Source organism: Nomia melanderi, chromosome 4 (genome assembly GCF_051020985.1).
Source record: "Nomia melanderi isolate GNS246 chromosome 4, iyNomMela1, whole genome shotgun sequence".
Classification (NCBI taxonomy): domain Eukaryota; kingdom Metazoa; phylum Arthropoda; class Insecta; order Hymenoptera; family Halictidae; genus Nomia; species Nomia melanderi.
Genome location: NC_135002.1, coordinates 20,092,748 through 20,112,430, shown reverse-complemented (window position 1 = coordinate 20,112,430; position 19,683 = coordinate 20,092,748). Strand labels below are relative to the sequence as shown.

The window sequence follows — 19,683 nt, the reverse complement described above, 5'->3', positions numbered from 1 at the left end:
TGAAACTCTCGGGAGTAAGCTGTAACCCATTGAACGACAGTGAAGCAATCAAACGTTATTCTCAACGAGTAATTTCCTACGAACTTATTCACGGTGATATTTATTCTAATTCTCCAGTTTTTGAAATTTTCAAGGCGATGCGAGTGGTTGCTCGATCGATCGTATTTTAAATGCAGTCACTTTGGTTTCAAGAGGGTGTCCGCCTGGACACAGAGATAGATTCTAATTGGCGTGATGCGGTGAATAATAATTATACCAAACTACCACCCCTGTGAAACACAACTTTCTCTCGAAGAACGAGTATGTCGCGCGCTGATTAATGCGTCAGTCTGACCGTAACTTTGTTAGTTAGTTGACCGATCCCAGATTTTGCCGTCCTGAACTATGGGACTTGCCCCGAAACTTGTCCGGCCTCAAAGTACAGGCTACGGAATTCTATTCTTCCCGGGAACAGTTACAAGAAAGGAGAACTACAATTATCGGTGACCGTTTCTTCCTGCCGGTAATTATCCGACCTTTGACGCGACTCGACACCGAAATCTTTCGCTGACCAATGTCGCAAGTGTTTTTATCTAGAAAAAATAGAATTTCTCGATAGACACAATAAGATCGAACTCTAATTTTATCATGACCATTAGGCTGCGCATCTTTATGCAAATTTCAATTTGTAGGAATATAATTAGAACAAGCGGACATACGATAAAGAATGATTTTTCCGAATAAACATTATAAAATGCACTGCATTTTACAGATTTTCTATATTTTTTCGCGTCAGGTCCATTTTGTGCAATTTTGCATTCCTGATGCTCGTATGAATGCATGAAAGTTCTCAATCTAGTGATCATGGTCGTCTATATCCCATATGAACACATTGCTGACAGTATGCGTCTATTTAGAAAAATGTTACCATATTACTAAACGAAGTGTTTTATCGAAATATACCGATAACGTAATAATTTTTAAACAGTTGTATTTATGACTATTTATATTTCCAATGTTTGTGAAATGAAATACGCCAATTAGCGTTTGTCGTCATAGATGTGTCGACCTGTTAACTGTGGAATTGAGTTTGAAAAATCTCTCGTTTTGCGCACAATAAAATAAAAAAAATAAAATGCGTACTTGTGAAACGTAGGACGAATGCAGGGTATAGAGTACATTTTAATAAAAAACCAAAGCAAAGAGAAGAAAAATAATATTTTTATCAGAAAAAGTAACTAATTCATTGTTGAAAAAATTAGTATGATTTCAAGCTTTAAGGTGACGTGTATACTCGTCATAATATTTTTTTTCCTATGAAAATAATTCTCAAAGCGTAATGCATTCAAACAACACTGGCATTACTCTTGCTATTCCAATTTGCATTAAAATTCTATTATCATGTTACGAATTATGTTGAACTGTCACTTTTTTTACACATTTACACGTTCAATATACTGTTACGGTTAACTCTGACAAGTTTTTAATAATATTTTCTTAAAACTGTAATTTATTATTCTTGAACTAAGGAAATCAGGAACTCTACATACTACAAAGAACCTGGTTAATTATACTTTCCTGATATTACTTCACAAAAGTCTGCAGGTTTGCTGAACCATCAGGATTTATTACGTTCTATTAATAAGGAAAGTGAAATTATCTTTCAATAAGTAATTTGTCAAATAGCAAATACCCGAAGGAAAGATAAACATTGTTCCAAATGTAATCGACATTTGTAAATAAATATGAAAACTATAACCAAAGGGAGTCGTTTGATACTATTCCAGCAAATAATGAATTAATTCGCAGCAATTGCAGTACCCTTATTGCAGCAGGGCTCACAAAGTTTTTAATAATTAGTTCAAGTTCGTTGAGAAGTTCAGTAACGTGTAATTAAGTGCTGCAGATATTTTACCAGCTAAATTATCGGAAACGGAGTTAAACGAGAAAAGCCGAGTTTATTATCGAGGTGAAAGCAAACTTTCCGGCCAACCGGTCACTTCAACGTACCGTTCTTTGGTCGTGTGAATTGAGTTTCAAAGGATTTTTTCCTTTTCGTAAGATCGTTATGTCCGATGGATCCGTCCATTTATGATCTGAATTCAAATTTATGAGTTTATTAATACATATGTATATCTGTAATAAAGCCACAGTCAAGTTCTCAATCGGATTATCATTTTAACTATTCTATGCAGCTAGACAGACACAGTCAATAACCTAATAAACAAAAATGTTCTCAACCAAATAATCAGTTTACGCAATGCCACATTTTACGAAGAAGTTTGTAAAACTAAACATTCAATGAAAATGAAAGAACAGATGTTGGGAAATGTCATGGAATAGTGAAATTGTATACAAACAAATTACCTATATTTCCATTATAAGGATAATATTAAACGGAAACGAGCTTATAGTATCTACAAAGTTTTCTTCGCCAAAGGTAAAGAAACATTTTAATGAAAGATTATCAACACGAGATGCACCCAACGAGATCTCGATTACAATGAACCTCATACCTACAATCGAACGATAACAAACGGTACGTTCGATGTTCATTTGCTTTTTGCAAATAAGTTTCTCGATTTAAGATAAGTATTCGGGCGCAAAGAGGATTCTAAGAATTTAGAGTTCCGCGGTTGAATTTCTATTTCTGACTAAGTACATTCATCGACTCGGTAGCTGGCGAGGTCGACCGTAATAGAAAGGATTTCAAAGGTGCAAGTGCGAATTCTATTAATTAAATAATTGTACAATAATTGTAAGAACGTAGGAATGTCGAGGATCGCTCGCTCCCGAGACTGGACAACAAAAATACCGTTCAAGCGATGAGGCCGCAGGTTGGCTAACCGCTTTTAGCCGAATCTGTAATTCTGTTTCTGGTTGGAATATCTGATTCGATGATAAATTACTCGTCGTCGTAGCCGGGACACTTGACAAGCGAATCACCGGGGTCCGGCTAGCGACACGCTAAACGCCCACACGTTTTCCTCCAGCCACTTGTTTGCCGAAATAAACGCGTCCGACGCAGGCACACGCTGATTAATCCCGGCGAAGTATTCGACGTCGAGTATCTTCGAACTGTCTGACCGTGTGAACGCTGGATATTGACTTCGTTCTATGAAATATTTGTATGGTCTTCAACCGTTTGTCGAACAATGTTTCTAAGACATTGATATTTTCCGTTGAAGAATTTCAGCTGGATTTATTTAACCAGTTAACTATGTTTTACGGGTATACACGTCGTCTTAAAACTCGAAATGATACTAATTCTTTCAACGTCGAATTCTTTATTTTTTCACATAAACATGTCATTTTTCTCTGTTTTCCTTTGGTTCGCCATTCAAATATATTCTAGGTGCATTCATCTTGCGTTTCACGATTATTTACACACTTCATTTTTTTATTTTATTGCGTGAATACGAGAGATTTTTCGAACTAAATATTACAGTCAACAGGATAATATTTTTAAGATGAAATTAGGTATTGTTCTTGTACTGTTGAACTATTAACCCTTTTCATTTGAAAGTTTTTACGCGACACATATTTATCATTTTCTAATGAAATATTAATTAATTTCTTGATGGTATTCCATGGAAATAATATACGAAACAAAAGATAGAATTATTTTATTTGAATATTTCATGTATAATTACATTACATCAAACTATATATTGAGTTTTATTTTTTTATTTTTATTTATTTGCAAAAGCAAAATTACTATTATATTATATTTATTTATATTACAGTATCAACACGTAGACCATTTTTGGTCTTCGACTGTCTATAAGAAAATATTCACGACAGAACAGTTTGCTATTCGAATTGAAACGATTAATTTAAAAAAAAAAGAAGATTGGTCGTTGTATTTGAAGAAGTGTCGGTGTCAGATCGCGGGTGGTATCGACCGACACCTTTAACATGATAATTGAGTCGATTCCATCAGTGAGGTCGACCTAAGTGGAGGCGTCGATTACAAGTCAAACCCGTCATCCATCAAGCGGCAAAACATTGGCGAAGGAGCATGCCTCTGGGGAACTGAATATGCACTGGACTGTGAAGCTTTCTTTGCTTGAGTGCAACAGTTTCCTTGGTTCCGACGGACCGTCATGACCCGTGCCTTCACACCTGACTGCATGCACTGATAGCCCGGATAATATTTACCCAACCGGAAGTTATAGGTCACAGTAGCCTTCCCCAAAATCGCCCATAACGAGATGTATTAGAAGCTATAAAGTTTGGCCACCAAGAAAACTCGCAGCAGAGTTATCGAGAAAAATACCTTTAGAACAGATTCAGCAGTTCGTAATATTTCGAATAAATATTTCTAGCAGATCGCCAGCTGAACGTATTCTTGTTAGTGCAGCACTTCGTCTAGAAAATAATCGGTCCTGATTTCCTGTCAGTTATTTTCCCTAATTAGATACCAGTAATTCGTATTTATTCGGTCGAATCATATATTTGATTAATTTCTCTTCACTTAATCAAATAATTTACCTTTATTTCAACGAAGGATTTCGAATCGTTAGAATCAAAATAACACAGTGTACGATTTTTCTGGTCAGATAATAATATGCTGTCCCGGAAGATAAGTATACTCTCTTCTTAAGTGAACTGAAATAACGAATCACTAAACATCGTATTAATGAACTAATTATGTTATAATTAATCACTGGAGTTTGTACGGAACCGCCAGTATGGATAGTTTAGCAATAATATTATCATATATACATCGTAAATATAATGAATAAACATGAACCTATTTACTTATTTACTATTAGTTACTATAGTTAATATTAAAGAACAAGAAATATTTTAATTTTCATTAATGTCTTTATTCAACAAGATGCTATCATTTCCTTCATTAATCTCTTGATCAACGGTTACCATTTGCATTTTGTTTAATAATGTTCACAAATAACCATATCCGTGAAACATGCTCACAAATTTCATCATGGATAAAATACGAGTAACTAGCGAATGGAAGAAAAATGTTTGCAACACGAAACGCCGAAATTGCAATTTATCTTTACACCGTCATATCCGTTATATAGCGAGCGTAATTTTACACGACAGTACATCAACATTTCGCAGGAAAAATATTCGATAAAAGCTTTAACTTTTAATACATTTTTCGAACGAACGAATTGCAATGGAAAAATTTGGCGTTCAAAAACACTCGTTGCTGCAATTTGAATTTTTTTGTTCGGTTCTGATGGCTTCCGAAGAATTCAACTAAATATAGTTTCCGCCGCAACTTTTGTGGACTGTCCTCGCTGATTCGTCATGGACGATTCCCGATGAAAAAAATTGTACGTGTCAAATATTTTTCAGTGTTCCGGACTACACGGAAAATTTCATCAAACTCGATGATTGTCATTTCGCGATAGTCCCCTCTTAGCCTCGCCGATAACAAAAATCACGTGTCTGCTTGGAGACTTTCGAATGTTGTGCATATATTAGTATCAACATAATTTCAAAAAATCAAAAATTCAAAATTTAAGGGCTTCTACTTTGTATGATGAAGAGAATAATGGACAAGCTGCACTCGTCAAGGATGCGAAGCGCATTATTAATGACACGACGATTAGGTAATCGTGGAATAAATACTACGAAGTCCTAATAAATACACTGCAGATCTTGATGTAAGTTCAGACTGTTAAGAACACAATTATAAAAACAGAATTATGGTAGAAAACGGCTTTTCTTAACAAACATTACAAAAGTCACTACATTTTGGGCGTCTTATATATCTCCTCGCATCATGTGCATCTTAGACAATTTGGCATTTTGAAATTTTCTATAAATTCTTAAACATTCGCAGTCCACTAACCACCAGTTGTTCGAACAATAAAATTGTAAGTTTGTAAATGATTGAGCTTCAAATAAATTACAATAAAAGAAGTTAATAAATAGAACATAATTCAAAAATATACGGTTACACCTTAAGTATTGGGAGATATGAAATTCGAAAGCTTGAAGTAATATCCGTTTGATTGAACGTAATTACAGGAGTTCCGGATTAAAACTGTAATGTTTATTCCATTCATTGTCAAGCAATTTTTTTCTCCACAGAAACAATGGTTCTTGTCTCGTGCCAATGACATTTTTATACATACGATGAATGGTGATAAAATTACGGCGGCACGAGCCAGTCACGTGGGAAATTCAGCTCGCGTCAGTCCACACTTGTCACACAACTGATGCGGCTGCAACGTACATACCAGGAACACGCCATAATCCGTGACACTTTTAAACACGCACCGCGAATGCATGATATGAAATCGAAATATAGCATAGTCCTTGTTATCCGAGCGTTCGAGCACTCAAACACCCCGTCATTTTAAAACTAAACGTCCAAAGTGTTATTTTATATTCTTGAATTATCGACTGCGGTTTTCGGACGTTTGACAAAGGACATTTTTTTTAATCCGTCTATCAGTATAAAAGAAAATGCAAAAAAATATTAAAGGAAAATTAGTTTTTGAATAATGAAGAAACAAACGATAAAAAACTGAAAGAGGAGTGTGGAATTCTTTTTTGGGGTGCGACGCGTAAGGCCAGATACCGCAGGTACACACGGACCGTTACCACGAGGCCACTAGAACTCATATGGTCCGCAGACGGTCGATGATAGCCAGCAAAATCATGCCCCATGTTGACGGAATTAGTATTTAAGATAGACTTTTCAGGATAGTGTAGTTTCCCGAGCTAAAAGGAGTAGGACAGAGTGGACCAGCGTGAAACAGCGTAGTATTGCGTAGAACATATTAAGATACATAGTTTAATTTAATTCTAGTTAGTTATAGTCCATTTAAATAAAAATACAAATATACCTGTGCCTGTTCTCAGCACAACCTTCCAATCCTACACTTTGAATTCTTTTCTCAATTATCTAAAAATAAATAACGATGGCATTTGGATGTCTATATGAAGTACGTATAATTGCAAGGTAGTTTTTATATATTATTCATTAATTTGATTATTAAATGGCGCAATGTCTCGAAACTCCACGTAGAGATGAAGAAGTAATGTATAATTGATGTGACCCAATATTCAAAAGAAATGTTGGGTATCACCGTTACTTGATGTAAATGTTTATTACGAACGACTAAAATCACTTCCGTATTTTAATGCTAGTGTCTCCATTTAATTCTGCTAATGGAGCTTCGCGTGTGTCGTTATTCCTTTGGGAACGTACAAGCACGACCCATTACTGAATGCAGACTTGTCGATTATAGGAAATAAGTTATAAACGTTCATTAAATGCAAATGAAATGTCACTTGATATAAACTTGCACTCCAGTCGTTAATTGAATCGATGAGAACAAACGTAAATCGATTTTTTTCATTGAAACTGGAGAAATATACAAAATATTACATATACAACAAATTATACAAGTTTTAACTGTATCGAATCAATGAAAAAGGTGACTGAATTTCACATTGAATTTTTCATCGATTTCTGAGTTTTTACTAATATCTTTATAAAAGGTGGAATATGTATTTACAATTCATTGTAACCCGTTCCACAAATATAGAAACTTTGCTTGTTTTACAAGAATTGGATGAACCAGGTGAAATTATTCACACGTTCTGTTGAAATGAATCGTTAAACAAATACCTTTCGTTCGTTATTCGTGCGCTCTGACATTTCCTAGACAACGGGCCTCGTAAAAACAATGCGAACGGGAATCAGGATATTTTACCCGGAAATATGGGGACGCGGCGTCATTAATAGATATTCCAGTGCACTTGTTGCTCGCATGAAAAGTGTGCTGCGAATGCATAGTGGTCAGAAATGTACATATTCGAACACTTTACTGCTATTCATTCAAAGTTATGTAGCGAGTGAATGTTTGAATGAGTACGAGATGCGCGCCAAATGAGTAAGAACGAATGGGATAGAGTGGCAGGTGAAAGATGCGAAAGATTAGTTGTATGAAGAATGAAAGAATGTGAGTGAGTGTTGATAAATACGAGTGCCAGGAGAGAACGAGCGTTAGTTGTTAGTTGAGCGACGTCAAATAAAAGAATAATACGTTTACAAAGAGATTGCGACACTTACGAAAAACATTCTATTGTAGTACATCAAACTATAGAATATATGTTTATTTTACTTATAATCTATTGTTCAAAGCACGATTAATAACGTTCAAATACTTCGGTTACATTGCCCTGTGAAAGAAGTTTTGTATCAAACTCTATTCATATTTAACTAACAGTAATAAAATCTAGGATCATTGAAAAACGTGTGAAACGACGAGAATGACTTACAATAATGAAAAGTAAGCGTAGATCAAATCGAAGTAGTATAATACCGTTACGCCGTATTATAGAACACGTATGAAAAATTTCAAGTTGTTTTTCCAAGAAATCTTTTTGGTGACGAAGATGAAAGTAATCTGTACGAATTGATAGGATAGGTCAGAGACAATCAAACCAACATGAATTCTGAATCGAGGTAAATGTCGAGAAGTCCCCGTGACATCCTTTGTCAAAATACGTGTGACATTTCATTCTGTTAAATGTCCAGAAACAAATGAGATTTGGTGCACTTGTTTCCATGTCACATTCGATTCTCGGGTTAGCTTCGGAATTCGAGAATGTCAAACTTCTGTCCGTTGCGTGTATCCAGGATAATGTTTGAAGCTTTACTAATACTCTCGTAATTCAACATTCTTTTCGTTTGAACTGTAGATACGTAAAATTACCTAGTTCTGTAATTGAAATAAGTAATTGGATATTCTAGCGTGACAGATATTTTCCACCATTCTTTACGGATTATTTAGACAAATTCGGTAATTGTTATTAGCATAAGCTTCATGCCATAACATTTATGTGTACTTTAAGAATAATTAGAAATTTTGACGTTGAATAATATTTACCAATAACTGACATCCACCGCGTCAAAATTGAGTATGAAACAGGAGTACATAGGTTACTATGATTTCAGCTGTTCTGTTTATCTTGAAAACAGAATCCAAATAATTTTCAAACAAAACAATTGTAGCTATTGCGGACACTACAAAGAAAGAAATGTATTGCAGACTAAAACATTGACGACTCTTTGAACCTACAGTTCACTTTTTTTGGTGCTTTTTTGTAGTTATATGACTGAATAGTGTCGAGAAAAATGCGTTTACGGTCCTAAAAGCTTTCGGTCGGAGTACAACCGCGCCACACAAGAGGATCTCTAACATCATTACCTTTTCGAATGTCATTCTGAAATTTTGGAAGTACATTTTTCAAAAGCTATACTTCCTACATGTGCAAAAATAAATAAATTCCTCTGATTCATCACGCTAAAATACCGCCTTAAAAGAATCACCAAATCGATGTAGTTTTATTAGATTGTTTAATTACTACACTTTCATTTGTCTGCTGCACTTGACTGCCTGTTCGTGAATATTCGATATATTATATACTATATATATATTAAAAAGTAAACGCATAAACGCGCAACACAATTAATTAAATACCTGTATGAAGCCAGACGCAGTTAATAAGCAGTCGTGTATCGTACATTATAATTCAATCCTCTGGCGATCAGTTGAAATCAATCAAACTTTTCGAATAAAACACAGACATTTGCCACCGCTTGATCACTTTCTAATTCGCAGGACACAGATAAATAGAAAATTCCAAAGTATTTCACAAAATTCCTATATTATCACAAACACGATGAAATCTGAAATCGATTCGTCTATAAAGTGCAATATGCGAATCCGTTTTCTTTACTAGGAAAAAAAGAATATTTCCAAACGTTTAAATCGTGCAGGATCAGTGGCGACTGGTCAGTCTAAATCCTGCACGATCGCGTCGGCGACGCTTGTGTAAATTCGATGAGTCGTTTGCTTCCAAATAAAGCATGCACTTTCTGCATATTCAGTGAACGTGTCGCAACCGTGCAAACAGTCCAACTCATTCAATACCTCAACCGTAACTGGTACATGCTTTAATCATTCCTCCATTTGAGACGGGGATCAACATTACCGACGCCGTGCGATTTACCATATTTACCTCTTTCACCATATTTACGATAATCGGCTGAAAAATAATGAACTTTCGTCTGTTTCGAGAAGGAATGTAGTTATTAAAAGGAGACTAACAGAAAATCAAAGTACAATATATTAGCTAGAAGAAACATATGTATTTTTCTACATAATCGCCATTATTTTCAATACACTTTTGCCAATATGGGACAATTTTTTCTATTCCAGGAACGCAACATTCTGATGTCTACCTTTGATCGAGGAAATCAGTGTTGCCTTGATTTCATTGATCGATTTCGTGAATCGTTTTACGCGAATAAACATATAAATACAGTCTGCCGGTAGAAAAGGAAACAAAATATTGGAAACAAAAGCTGGTACAAATTTTAAAAATATATATTTATTTCATATAGCTTAACGAAAACATAACAATAAAGACATTTTAGAAAACGAAAAAAATTTTATTTGGTGTCACTGAATTCAGGTCGCATATAAACAATACCGCGTATAGTGTTATAATTTACTGTGTATATAGGAAACTATCGTAAAAGCAATGTCGTGTAAATGGAGAAGTGGGTGGAAACAATTGTGTCTCGCTGATATCGCGTTTACCAATATTTTACGTAGAAATTTGAAGCAATTTAAGTTACGAATCAAATTTTGGGCAGAAATATAAAACTGTCATCACTCTTTTCCTCCAATAAAATTCCTTTATTGTAACTTTCGGTTCTGGGAACGAAAGCGTGATGGTGTCATAATAACGACATTTAACCTGAAAGGTTTAATATACCTCGAATGGCGTCATTAAAATCCTATTCTGTGTTTTTGTTTCGTCGAATTCTCCAATAAAATAGTAATTCATTCTTAATGGATAATACTTTTATGTACATTTCTGAAAAAAGCTTGTTCTTCGTTAATACATTATTTTATTTTCTCTAATAAAAGAATATTTTTAATTGTTTGTCTAATCAAGTTTCTGGAAATATGATTAAAAACCATTCTAAACATTCATTCACATTTTTGTTTTGAACTTCACTTAACGGTCCTTTTTGATTGCTTTTTAAGTAATTAAATATAGCTGAAATATTATCTGACACTGTCAAGTTTCTTTATTGGTACATTTATGTGCGATGTCGACTCATATTACGAAGCAGAACTGATACATACATAATTGGAATTTAATTGAAGCTTTCAAATTTTAGGTTCCTGTTGAATATTTATTTGCAAAAATAAACACAACACAGCTTGAAAACTAAGTGTATATGTATTAGTATGCATTAAGGTGATTAACAAAAACTGAAAACGGAACGTTGTTCAGTGGTTGAGCGCTTGCTACGAACTGCCGAACGACGCGAATAGAAACAAAAGACGCTCAGCGCGTGCAATAAAAATGGTTGTCCTTCTCAGGAAAAACAACTGACTCCTGCGAGAGAGAGTCTGAACACTTTGTTGCCATTAAAAATATATTTCATGCTCACTCTCAACAGTTCCATTAACAGAAACAGAAACCGATCGACTTGAAGTAAGAGAAGCAATGAACAAAACAAGCGCAACAATTTATTGCTAGTTAAATTAATTATCATAACTCATGTGTTTCACATGAAACAAGAATTTAACTGCCAGAATGATTTGCAGAAATTTATTCCTTCGTAACGATTATGTCAGAAATTTGTAGGCCTTAAAACACTCTATTAAATAAATATTGCTCCAATTGTATATATAATAATGAATATAGTTATTTTAGTAATTCGATAAAGTGACTGAAATCACAATTATAATGAATTAGTTACCAGAGACTGAAAAGGTGTATGGTGTTAATTTTGTAAACGTTCTTAACAAATACATTTATTCCATCACCAAATTACAAACACCTAGAAATGAATAAAGATGAAACAACGCGAAGAAAAATTATACATCAACCAATTACAAAGTACTTGAATGATACAGCTCTATCTAGAAACAAAGTATGCCTCAACATAATGAACCACAGCCGGCATGGCATCAATGAATTTTCAAATGTATGTACGTAAGTATTCATAAGACCATTTCCCGATATTACCTTGCACGTCAATGTCTACCCAATGAAGGCCAGTTATCATTAATATATACAATTATTACATTATTACTATAACAATAACAATAATAATAATTATTATTAATATTTTAAGTGCCGTGCATTTCATTTGTGACACTTCATTCGTTACGTAAATTAAATCGTCGACTTCTCTCCACCACTCGGCGAATGAATTAACCCTTACCGTGGTTTTTAATAGTCCAAAGCTCCGCGGCCATCACTTCCGTCGCGGGTATTCGTAGTTTTTGGTAATTGTTAAGTCGTCCCATAAGTGGACTACGAAGTGGAACACGAGAAGTATAAATACATCGCGGCACGAACTTACAGGACGACCTAATACCTGACGTGTAATTAACATGAAATTTAAATATTTCTAACAATTGTCGTTTCGCAGAAATCTGTCGACAAAGTTCATCTCATGTTCACTATTCACAAACAATTAGCCTTTTAATTACTGAGCTCACGAGAGATACGGGTACGACAAATTGAGAACCACGGTTCAGTGGTTCTACATAAATAAAAAGTTCATGTTAGTAAGAGTTCAATGATAACAATTTCATTTTCATAAGCAAATGGAAATAAGCCTAATACTCAATTTCAAGTTCGGTAATAACACTGCTTACCAAGAAAATCCGACAGTTAAGGAGTTAAAAAGAGTGACGTTTCGTTAATCCATTAAAATTGCATTCAATTCATTCACACAAAAAAATGAAAGAACCGTTAGCACTGTTTCTGCCAATTCGAATGATTTTTTAGGTTCTACTTCCGTCGGGGACATAAGAATTTTTGGTAATTACTCTGGGTGTAATTGATATTAAACTCGATGCAGTGGCTTCGAGGAGAGCCACCGTTGCGATGACGATTCAAACGGAAGTATGGAGGGGGGTAGAACGCCGTGAATTCTTACGTGTATACCCGGGACCAACCGCAAAAGGAAGCATTCCGCTATAGACCGCATACCGAATTCCGCGATGTCTACGATTTTGATGCAATTTAGGTATGTTGATAAATTAACCGAGAAAACATACCTTCGGAGTCGGCACGCACCGCCTCCACGAGTTTTCCTGCGTCGAACCTTTACCGGCGGCGAATATTTTATAAAAATAATTGCGCCACATTGTTTACATAATGTAATTTTTCAAAGGAACTAACAATACAGTGTTTGGTCACAGAAAGTAATATTTATTAAAGTTCTGCATTATTTGTTACATATATTTTTCGAAAAGTCACTATATTAATAATATATATTTCTCAATTCTCTTACAATTAACCTCCACAATTATCTCTCAAACAATTAACTCACGCACGCTATTGTAAAACAGATAATCAAATTCTTGTAACATGTCTTGTCTCGCAAAAATCAATCAAACAAAATTTATCGAATGCTAACAGATTTAAAAGATAATCATAAACAATCACACTTCATTATTTTATTCAAAGCTTACTAAATAAAGTCGCAATAAAAACACAAACGAACAAAACTGTGGATATACTGTATGAACAAAACGCAAAAATTAATCAAGTCGGCCTCACGAAGTAATGGCACTCCAGATCATGGGTCAACTCGCTATGATACATTGCCATTAGCACCAATTTCGATTTCCATAATCATAAAGAACCGCAAGTTTTTCTTAGTCAGTTCATTACAGTCTTAATTAGAATGTCATCGACGTCAAGATAGAATCCCGGCTTCAGATAACTGCTTTGAAGTCGAGGTGAAATCATATGCGTAACGTTACATCTGAAAAAAATAGTGATGGAAGTTCACTTTGAAAACTGTAAAAGAAATGTTTTAAGAAAAATTGCGAGAAAAACTTCTCGTGAAATCTACAATAATACATACAAATAACTGACAGGAACAGAATTTTTCATCAAAATGTATATTTTATTTGATTAGTTATCAACTTTTATTTCACATTTATAACTTTGAACAACGCAAAGTGTATATTCATCATTTCAAAACATTAATGAACCTTTTCATGTTCATTACACATGTCACGTTTCAAGATCTATACTTCAAGCAGAATCTATCTTGCTTCTGTTATCTCAACTTCACTTCAAGTCGAGCATCCATATATGCAGACTGGACCTATAAGTACACATAGTCTAAAAAGAAAACTGAACGGATCCTATAGATCAGAAAATTCGATCTTCTCTCCAAAGAAAAGAGTTATAATTGGCCCCGAAATATGGGGGTGTTTGCGAAACGGGAAGACACGCTGTTATACGCGTGCATAAAGTTCGTCCGGCTGTACGTGTTCTTCCGGTATACATTCTAGACACCCGCTATTATCTCCGCCGGAACAGGAAGTCCACTCGGGTGCTCACCCACCTGGTCTTTCCGTACCGACTCGCGTGCTGTCATCCTTCGCAACCTCGCCCGTATGTATCGAGCCCCCGCTCTGGCTCTTTATCTGAATTAATTCACGTTTTCTTCGTCGACCTCTTCATCCGCTTCAGCCGCGATGAAGCTGCCACTAACCCGGTAACACCTCGTCGATTGGCGTAGTCCATGAATTTTGCATTTTGCACACGACGCGACGCGGAGTCGCCGTTCCGGGTTGGTGCTCGCCGTTCAGTCGCATCTGCTTGATTATGGTAGTATGAGCAACTGGAGATCATTATTTTCTGTTCCATTAACACGTTCACTGCCACAGAGACCTTCAGACTTTTATGTATCGCTTGTTCTTTCGTGGCAAAGATAAAGAACAGGTATTTACTTATTATTTGATATCGAAATGCTTACGTTACACTGTTATTTAGCTATCTACACTGTTAAACGTTCTCGCTCGACATATGTTATCTGACAAATTAAAACGGTTTTCGAGTGATTTGGAAGTTCCGATTATCAGTAACCACCGTGGCAGCCAACCTGTTAAATTACTTTTAAGATGGGATGACTTATTCTGTTGAAGTACTAACTTCTCGGAAAGAGATCTTGGCGATGTCACTATCCAAATTCTTAATTATCGCTTTGCCTTATGATTTATTTCTTAATTATGATCGATACAACTACTTTATCGTTAATCATTTCTTAGAAAAAGAAATTTTGAAGCTTATTCTATGTCTACGTTTATTCCATATTATTCGATTAATAATAGAAAAGTATTATTCAATTTACACTAAAAGAAGAATTAATAACATTTAAGTTTTTCAAATTCAGTTTAAAATTTTCGTCACGAGTCTGACACGACGTTGTAGGTCAAGGGGTTAACAAATCTTTTAGAAATTTTTTGAAGCTACAATGATATTAATAAAACGTGCGCAAAGTTTCAAATAAAAGACATTTGTATCTTTCCCTGCCAAAAATACTAAGCAAATCATATTGTTCACCGACAGCAATTAGATTTTCCCCTTGAGTTCGGGACAAAAAGCTGACAAATTGAACAGAATGGACCGCCGACAACGGATTAATGCGAGTCTTCGCTTTGTTAGGAATGATTGATCTTTTTTATTAAGAATTAGAGTTAGCAAATTAGTTGTGCAATCTTTGAGAGATAAAAGTGTTATATAGAAATATAATAATAATAAGAGAAATACTCTAATAAGTATGATTCGGATGACAAGTTAACGAATTTGTCGTAGAACATGCTACACGTCTATCTAAATGAAAACATATAGTTTCGATCAAAAAAACAAAGACTAACTTGAAGTCACAAAGCATTACTATCAGAGTTTTCGTGATCAGTTCTTTTCTAAATGACTTTTTTCTTACATGAAACCATACATTTTTATTTACACTGTACTACGGCAAGTAGAAAAAACAAATACAATATAATATCAACATTTTTGTTTGTAGGTATTATTAAAGATAAAGGAACTAATAGGGAAATAAGATGGAATCAGGTATTAACGTTACATTATATCAAACAGCAACACGTTCACCAGGTAACGTTGGAAAGTATCGCCTGAACCCGAAGTAACATTAATTTATGATTCTGATCACGAGCCACGGCGGGTGGAAAGATGAAGGGAGCTTTTAAGTGTTCACGTATTCTTGAGATGTTTCCATTTTCGTTAAAATATGCTAATTTCGAACGCTGAAATTCATTGCAAGGAAGGGACGACGTAAAGATAACCGTAAACTTGTCTCGAATTTAACAATTAACTATTATTAAGTCAGCTTTATTTTGATATTAATATTTTTTAACCAGCTTTCAAGATTCAATTACGAAAAACAAAAATTCTTTCGGTAAGTTTTATAAATGATTTATTATCAGCTTGATCTTCTTAATTTATTCATTGCTCACGAAAAAGGAATGATTTTCATCTATTAGGATTACATGTTTCCGGTTCTGTGTATTCCTTTGTTTACTTGTTGGAAATTATATTTTCATTTATTACTACAGAGTTCCGATGAAAATTATAAGCAATAAATGAAACAGTTACTTGTATTTCACAGAGTCGTGTTTATTAAATCAAGTAAAATATACGGTAGGGTATGTCTCTCGTTTGCAACGTCAGATGAACGATAACCATTAGCAACGTTTTTCGTCCTTAACTTTTAAGGAATGAAATCGGGTCACCAGATATCTCGTCCATAGTAGCGAAAGAGTTGAACCTTTTCAAAGGTACACGAGGACCTGGTTGTATAATACATTCCGCATCGACTATATCTTCGCATGAATACTGCAACGAAGTACTCGTAATTTTTCTATTAATATAGTTGAAACCGTGCAAGATGAAAAAATTCAGTGACGATCTGAAGATATTTACGATTACACTTAAAAAACTTGCTTTGAAATGCAAGGCATATGAAAATAAAAAATATTACAGGGATATGAAAATAATTTAAATAACCAATAAATAATTATTCCAACGAACACTTATTCGATTAACTTCATTTATTTACTGACATCGAATACAGTGTTATTTGTCATTATTATCCTTTAATCCTTGTAAAAATTAAATTTTATCTGACATTTATCTTTGCAAGTTTCTTCGTCAAAATAAGCTAATCTAGAGTTAGTCGTTGAATTATTTTGTCAAGATGAAATATGCAAAATAAAGATGCGGAACGAACATTCACCGAGGTTCGTCGCGAGTAAACGTATTAATCTGTTTCGAAATTAATGCCCGAAGGTCTATGATCTCCGGAGTATTATCCTATTTTCAGCGACGTCGCGTCCTGTCGATGAATCTTCAAGAACACACACACACACCTGTTTCCGATATGAAAGGATCCGGTCAATTGCTTTGTAACAGCGTTAAAACAACGCGGAAGTTGATCACCAAGAGAGAAAGCTCTATTTTCTCCGGACTACGTGGAATAATCGCATTAGTTTATCTCGCAAGTGCTTTATTTCTTTTCATTCTGAACGGAGTGGCAATTACTCGACGAGAAATCGCATCTTCGGGATGGCTTTTTCTAAAAGAGACAGGAGATTGCTCGTCGTATCGTGTAAATCTTCCGTTGTTGGAACGGGGCTGCATGGAAGCAACCATTTTAATGGGAATTCTTTCATTTTATCGGTCCACGGAATGCCCGGGATAACTTTTGTTCGATGAAACAGAAGGTTAATCAGCGTAATTGGACGAATCGCTCCGATGATTCCGATTACTCTCACTGATGACTTCTTGGAAACATTTTTTTCTGCGTTAATCCGGTATCACGATAGCGAGGACAATTGTGTTTCTTGGTGAACACTCGTCTCACGCTGCCTGTTCTGTTTTGGTTATTTAGGTTCTGCAAACGTGAAATACTTGACGAAGTAAAAATTTCGATTTCGTTTTTACATTATCGTAATTCTTGCGAATTATACGCACAAACGTAGTAAATACGATTTATATAGTATACCGAAAAATCAGGTCACTATGTTTTCATTTATTTTTATATAATTCGGATGAAAAACATTTAATTGTTGAGTGATCGTTTTTGTTCAGAGCGATGAAAGAGAATTTCTTTTTCTCTTCGATTTCAACACGTGAGGAGAAATACATTTCTGGAAAAAATGTTGAATCTCCATTCAGGAAAGTTGTCTCCGCGCACGTAGAATATTCGGAAGAATGCAAAAGGAAGGGTGTGAAGGTGTATGTGCTCGTGCCTAGTAGAGATAAATCATTACGCTATGAAGGCTACGTAAAATTTATTACCCTTAATATATTATACATCTCCCTTAGAAGAGGATTCGATTTCATGTTCCTAACTTAATCCTCCACCTAGCTGCTTGTTCACCTTAAATATCTAAAATTGCTTATTTCGTTATTAATGGATCTGTCTTCTTATGGAATCTACTAATTACACGTACCTTCGATAAGTAGGTATTATTACGCATGATGGTCTGTGAATGGATTCTAGAACGATGTCACAGGGTATTCAATAATTAAACCGTGAAATTTTATGCATTTATGGTTACCAAATATCACTGAAAGTTTGTAAAGTAATTGTTCACTCGCGATATACCAGTAGCGACATTTTACTCAGGTTAATAGCCTTTTAATGCCTTCAGCTGGTCACCGTTCACATAAATCCACATCACTTATAATATCTGAAGTTTTTACTTCAAACAGCACACCATCAGAACCGTGACATCAGGAAGCATTTATTTTTCATTTTTACCCTGATTGTAATATGAAAATCCTGTACAAAATTGTGCAATCTTACTTTCAAACAAAAATTACTCAGAGACATAACAATTATTTCACTACTTTGCAAATATGAATGTTCTACTATACAGGGTGTTACCTCTAGCGCGAGGTGCGATTTTTCACCCACTTGCAGCAATTTGACGAAAAAAAGTTTGAAACAAGAGTCGCAAGTTATGGAGTGTACAATAGACATCAGTAAAAGAAATTTCAAAAACAGTTTATTTTCATGTTGAAGTGAAGGTCGTCTTGGCTTTTATAAATAGGAGCACATATTTCTTTTACCATATTGTGAAGGAGATCGAGACGAATTCAAAACACATATTGCATCATATTTTTACTAACATATTACTCGATTTACTGTAGTCGAAATATGAAATATTTAGCTTTCCGTCATATTTGACCTGAGGACGCTGTAAACACTGTTTGACACTGAAGAGGTCACTAAATGTAAACACGCGACTAGAACATAAGAAAAATGCTCTTTACTTAATTAAATGTTCGAAATGCAATCCGTCTTCCGCAAATTATGTTAATGCTAAATTTCAAGATCGCGTTAACAGCACGTATGGGCAACTAAGATGGCTAGCACGTTCCTCGGACTTATCTCCACTTGATTTTTTTATGGGGACATTTACAATCTGTTGTATATCAATCCACAATTAATAATAATGAAGAATTATAAAAAAGAATCACCTCAGCATGTAGAGCTATGGATCCAGCAAGTCTAACTGCAGCAAGACACTCAAACTTCTGTAAGTGCGGAATATTGCATTGCGGAAGGCGGAATACATTTCGAACATGTAATTACATAAAAAGCACTTTTCTTATATTCTAGTTGCGTATTTAGATTCAATGACCTCTTCAGTATCAAACAATGTTTACAGGGTCTTCAGGTCAAATACGATGGAAAGCTAAATATTTCATATTTCGACTACAGTAAATCGAGTAATATGTTAGTAAAAATATGATGCAATATGTGTTTTGAATTCGTCTCGATCTCCTCCACAATATGGTAAAAGAAATATGTGCTCCTACTTATAAAAGCCAAGA

The 19,683-nt window shown here is 34.8% G+C and overlaps 1 protein-coding gene across 2 annotated transcripts in view; it reads right to left on the bottom strand.

Annotated features, from left to right (window-relative positions):
* LOC116425282 (uncharacterized) overlaps positions 1 to 19,683 on the bottom strand; it is a 475,985-nt gene that overhangs the window by 283,933 nt on the left and 172,369 nt on the right. The gene's annotated exons all lie outside the window — the stretch shown is intronic.